The sequence below is a fragment of the Nanorana parkeri genome, unplaced genomic scaffold (assembly GCF_000935625.1).
Source record: "Nanorana parkeri isolate BGI_ZX_2015 unplaced genomic scaffold, ASM93562v1 scaffold6, whole genome shotgun sequence".
NCBI classification, from domain to species: Eukaryota; Metazoa; Chordata; class Amphibia; order Anura; family Dicroglossidae; genus Nanorana; species Nanorana parkeri.
Genome location: NW_017306274.1, coordinates 127,115 through 133,112, shown reverse-complemented (window position 1 = coordinate 133,112; position 5,998 = coordinate 127,115). Strand labels below are relative to the sequence as shown.

At 49.5% G+C, this 5,998-nt stretch overlaps 1 long non-coding RNA gene across 1 annotated transcript in view; it reads right to left on the bottom strand.

The window, feature by feature from the left end:
- Positions 1–2,767: 2,767 nt before the first annotated feature.
- Positions 2,768–5,998, bottom strand: part of LOC108784387 — a 19,235-nt gene continuing 16,004 nt past the window's right edge. The window contains exon 3 of the long non-coding RNA XR_001941065.1: positions 2,768–2,778. This is a non-coding gene — a long non-coding RNA (uncharacterized LOC108784387). The remainder of the gene's footprint in view (positions 2,779–5,998) is intronic.

The following is a 5,998-nucleotide window of genomic DNA, read 5'->3' as shown; positions in this document are numbered from 1 at the left end:
GCCCCTATGAGAATATATGAGAATAGGGGCGAACGGCAGCGAGTGAGCCGCCGGAGCTTCGGCTCAACCGATCCAAATGTTGGATCGGCTGAGCCGAACATTCAGAGCATGCTCGGCTGACCGAAAGCGTACCGAGCCGGAGTGAATAGCCGAACAGCGTTCAGCTCATTCACTCGGTGGCCCCCGGCAGCTTTGTGAATGACCCACTTAGACTAACAACGTTCGTTCTTATTCATTTTTATCTGACTTTTGGCTGAAGTTGTGCCTAACAGATGATATGTTTATATACATCGGGGGGAATTTATCAAAACTGGAGCAGCAGAATCTGGAGCAGTTGCCTATGGCAACCAATCAGCTTCTCTCTTCAGTTAGTTCAGTTAAGGTTTGAAAATGCAAGGTGGATGCTGATTGGTTGCCATGGGCAACTGCACCAGATGCCGTCTGCTCCAGTATTGATAAATTCCCCTCATTGAATATTGTTTTGATGATACTTTTGTACCGCGCCGCGGTCTGTGCAGCCGCCACGGAGGAGATTATTTTCAGCCTCTGACAAATAACAATGTTCTCCGGCAGCGGTTATTACATTGTATATATATCTCCGTCTGACTCGTTATAGAGAACGGCGCTGACTTGCCGAACGCGCGCTAATGTATCGGGATCATTCGGCTGCACTCGGCGGATCTGAGAGTTGTCAGCTGTAAATAGATGTAAGATGGAATATTTTTGGGGGGAGCACATTAGCAGCAGGGTCCGGTGTTAGTATTGTGACCCGTCTGCTGGAAAGGGGTCACCAGAGATTTCTTATCTTCACTGCTGTGTGCCGGGGACTGCCGATCTGCAGCAGCTGGAGGATATATAAGGGTTAGAGGGTCACATTTAATTCAGCGGGATCTGCTCATCTATTATGGATGTGTCCCATGGATACCAGCGGTACAAGGGGGGCGTCATACGTGTAATCGGGTCCTGCCGACGCTGTTTGCGGTTAAAGCTGAACTCCGTGATCGGCAAGAAATGTCCAAATGAAATGTCTGTCTATGTGTATTTCTTCCAGATCTGTGCAGGAGCTCCCTGTAATAAAGACCACTCACTGCTGCTTCCCAACACATTGTGCAGGGTGACCGGTCTCGTCTCCGCCCCCTCCTGTAATAAAGACCGCTCACTGCTGCTTCCCCACCCCTGTGCAGGGTGACTGGTCTTGTCTCCACCCCCTCCTGTAATAAAGACTGGTCGCTGCTGCTCTCTCCTTGTGTAGGGTGACTGGTCTTGTCTCCGCCCCCTTCTGTAATAAAGACTGGTCGCTGCTGCTCTCTCCTTGTGTAGGGTGACTGGTCTTGTCTCCGCCCCCTTCTGTAATAAAGACTGGTCGCTGCTGCTCTCTCCTTGTGTAGGGTGACTGGTCTTGTCTCCGCCCCCTCCTGTAATAAAGACCGGTCGCTGCTGCTCTCTCCTTGTGTAGGGTGACTGGTCTTGTCTCCACCCCCTCCTGTAATAAAGACTGGTTGCTGCTGCTCTCTCCTTGTGCAGGGTGACTGGTCTTGTCTCCACCCCCTCCTGTAATAAAGACTGGTCACTGCTGCTCTCTCCTTGTGTAGGGGGACCGGTCACGTCTCCGCCCCCTCCTGTAATAAAGACTGGTCACTGCCGCTCTCTCCATGTGCAGGGTGACTGGCTGGGAGAGGACACGACCTGTAAGTGTTACTGAACTTCAGCAGAGAAGAATGAAGTCCTCCCCGGCTAGACAGGGCTGTGCTGTGTGGCAGAGCTGTGTAAAGCTCAGTACAGGAAGGACAAATATGCAAATATAAAGCAGCTCCCATATACAGCAAGTCATTTTAATCTGTGTATTTATTTGTTTGCGTGGAGTTCCCCTTTAAGCTTTCACTGTTGGTAAATACAGACACCTCCTCCATCCCCCGACGTTACAATTATGTATCCGGAGTAATTAGTGATGAATAATTAATGAGGACACCTGCAGAACGGCTGAACTTCTCCCGCGCTGCGCTCAGCATGACGAGTGATCGGCGGAGCTCCAACATCACCGGCACAACAGTTCCTGAGGTTGTCATCTATCTTCAAGAGGACCTGTCAGTGACTTTAGAGGTGAGTCCCGGACATGTCCCAATATACAGCCACAGAGAAGCTCCGCTTTTTATCAATAAAAAAACTGTCCTCGCGCTCCGGTGCGGTGACATGGCCTAGGCCAAGATGATGTCATCAGTATGCTGCAACCCAAGAGGAAGCATTTCCTCAGTCTCCTCTCCCCCAGTGATCAGTCCGCTGCAGGCAGGAGGAAGCATTTCCTCAGTCTCCCCTCCCCCAGTGATCAGTCCGCTGCAGGCAGGAGGAAGCATTTCCTCAGTCTCCCCTCCCCCAGTGATCAGTCCGCTGCAGTCAGGAGGAAGCATTTCCTCAGTCTCCCCTCCCCCAGTGATCAGTCTGCAACATTGTAACTTTGTAGCAAGTCACAAGGTGAGAGGTTGCAGCAAGGGCTGGTCTGTGTCAGTCATTTGTGTGTCCAACTGGATTTACGAGACTGTGTCATCTCTGAGCCGGCATCTCAGTCCAGGAAGAAGATGGTGACCCTGGATGATGCCTGCACAAAGATGGAAAAAGCGGTCCAGGGACAGTCTTGGCGGAATACTCCTTTAAAAACATGAAAGAGGATCTGTCACTCCCACTTCCCGGGTGGTGTATAGGCGGCTTAATGATTCCCGCCGAGCTCTGTTTTCACATACAGACCGCGGTCTTCAGTCACCTCAATTTACTGTCAGCGGGAAGCTTATACGAAGGTGACAATGAAACTCATTCCCACCTAAACACCTCATCCCGCCTCTTCCCATCGGACACGTCGGAAAATTCCGTATTTTCTCACAATTCCTGCTAACCAAGCGCGGCATTGCTGCCGAGACGTAGCGCTGTGATAAAATCCTGACGCGGTAAGCCCCTGCAAAGGAATACAGCCGATATACTGATGGAGGTTCATGCAATTCTCAGCTGATTCCTCACTTCTATAATGTATCCGTATCACCGAGACACCGCGCCGGGAGACGCAGCAACCGCGTCTGCACTCCGCCATGTGCCGAGAATGAGCTTCTGTCATCGCGTCTCCGTGAACCCAGCGCGTGCTCTCACATAAACTTCCACCTATCAGACATGTGCCATACGTTTCCTTCCCGTTACCATTTCCCTGAATGTCCGAATCCGAATTTTGCTCAAAAACTAAACTGAATGGGACATGTGACTTTTCTGGCCAATCAGACGTGTTTTCCGGTTCAATGCCTCCGAATGGGTCTGAACGTGAATTTTGGTTACGGCAACATGGGAGCCATATACAGTCTATACATATAATACTAAAGCCGAGGTTCCCAGACCCCAATGGCATTCGGGATCCGAATTTCCGAATTGCATTGGGGAGCTCCTGAATACCACTCGGGTCCGGGAGCCTCGGCTTTGGTATTAATATCTGTAGATGGTTTTCTGTGTTATTTACAACCAATATTCGTAAACTCGTCCAAAACTAACGACAATTCTGATTTTGTCCGAATCTGAAACCCGAATTTCGGATCCGAATCTTGAAATAACAAAATATCCGAGCTGAATTTTTCTGAAGCTTATATGTCTACTATCTATGAACTATCTATCTGTCCCAAATCTATGTACAGTATCTGTCTATCTATAGTGGTAAGAAAAAGTATGTGAACCCCTTGAAACCTCACAACTGATAACACACAAATATTTATCATTTATTCTATCTCCTCTCTCTCTATCTCTCCCTCTCCCCCTCTCTTCTCCCTCTCTATCTCCCCCTCATCTCTCTTCTCCCTCTCTATCTCCCCCTCATCTCTCTCTCTCCCTCTCTCTCTCCCCCCCTCATCTCTCTCTCTCTCCCTTTTTCTCTCTCTCTCCCCCTCTCTTCTCCCTCTCTCTCTCCCCCCCTCTCTATCATCTATCCATCTAGATAGATCTAGCTTGTCTCACATGGGCCATCTTCTGGGTTTCCTCCCACACTCCAAAGACATCCTGATAGGTTAATGGGCTGAGCTCCTTTCTAGCCGGTGTCTGTGAGAGGGGACGTTAGACTGTAAGCTCCTTGAAGTCGGGGACTGATGTGAATGTGGAATATGTAGAGCTCTGACAGCGCTCTATGAATGAATAATGAGGAGTATGTGTGAGGTCCGGTACTGATGTTGGATGAGAAGATCGGGCTCACAGTCAGCGTTCCTGTTCATTCCCAAGGTGCTCAGTATTGTTGAGGTCAGGACTCTGTGCGCGACACTCGGGTTCCTCCTCACCAGACTGGTCACACCATGGGGGGGAATTTATCAAAACTGGAGCAGCTGTGCTTGGCAACCAATCAGCATCTCTCTTCAGTTTGTGGAGTTAAGATTTGAAAATGAAAGAGAGAAGCTGATTGGATTTTGTCTGCTCCAGTTTTGACAATTGACTCTATGGGCCGGCTCTGTATACAGGGGGTCATGGTGGAATAGAAGCCCAAATGGTAGATGTGTTGGTCAGGTGTCCACCAACGTTTGGTCGTGCGGTGTATCCGATGAGGATCCACTCTGCTAATAATAATGTGTTTCATCCATTCATCTCCTTCTTCCTCCTGAAGACTTTCCTGACAACGCGCCTCCACCTGACTCATCAGTTTCTTTTCTCTGGCGCATGTGATGCGTCTTGCTCCATTATGGATTATCTGGCGCCATCCTCGGAGCCGCGGGGGAATTAGATCTTCCAATGGTATGATTCATTTTGTCCAAAAAAAAGTTTAGGACACGGCTTTAGTCATCTGTCTAAATCCCCCCGGTTGTGTTCCTGCCACGGGAGCACGCTAATTGAATGCGTTTTGCAATTAGTATTAACATATATTAGTATAAAATTAAACCCGTATTTAAATGCGGTCTCCGAAGAGTCGTGATTCCTCGCCATGATTATTCAAGAGGAAAATCTTTTTCTAGTTGGCTTCATTCACATTGAGGGCTGCGGGCTAGTGTAATTGACTCTACTTATTACTCTACTCTTTTTAGTTAAAATACACAAAGGGGTCTATTTATAATCAAAATGCGGAGCCGTTCTCCCTGGGAATTTTCCTGAACGTTCGTTTTGTGCAAATAGACGCATGAGGAACATTCTTAGATATCGGTTCTTTTCAGGTTGAAAGCTTGTAATGTAATACTGCGTCGCCTCTCGGACTTTTGGCTAAGATCAAGTGTAGTATCTGTTCTTATCAGTGATCAGGAGGGGAAAGGAGCCGCTGTACTGGCCTTATGGCTTGTATGGCTGGAATCCGAGTACTCTGCCTGATGGGTGATGGGGGTCCTAAAGGGTCCTGGCTATGGGAAGGAAACCGAGTGGGGGTCGGGAGTACTTCTTGGGTGCTGGGATCTGGCAGGGCCCAGTTCCTCCTGATTTGGATGGGTCTACCTTGTCTGGCCATGGGCTGGGAAGGCAGGAAGCCTGCGGTGTTTATTGCCCCCTGGAGTGGTGACCCAGGAGTGCCCAACTAGCACTATGGGTTTGGGACCCCACTGTGTGAACGGCACTTTGGTAGTCAGGAACCACCTGAGGTCACAACAGGAGTCAGCAGAGACAAGCCGTAATCAGGAACTACCTGAGGTCACACTGGGAGTCAGCAGAGACAAACCATAGTCAGAAACTGGCCAAGGTCCCACCGAGAGTCAGCAGAGACAAGCCATAGTCAGGAAGCTACCTGAGGGCACACTGAGAGTCAGCAGAGACAAGCCATAGTCAAAAACTGGCGAAGGTCGCACCGAGAGTCAGCAGAGACAAGCCATAGTCAAAAACTGGCGAAGGTCGCACCGAGAGTCAGCAGAGACAAGCCATAGTCAAAAACTGGCGAAGGTCGCACCGAGAGTCAGCAGAGACAAGCCATAGTCAGAAACTGGCCAGGGTCGCACCGAGAGTCAGCAGAGACAAGCCATAGTCAGGAAGCTACCTGAGGTCACACTGAGAGTCAGCAGAGACAAGCCATAGTCAG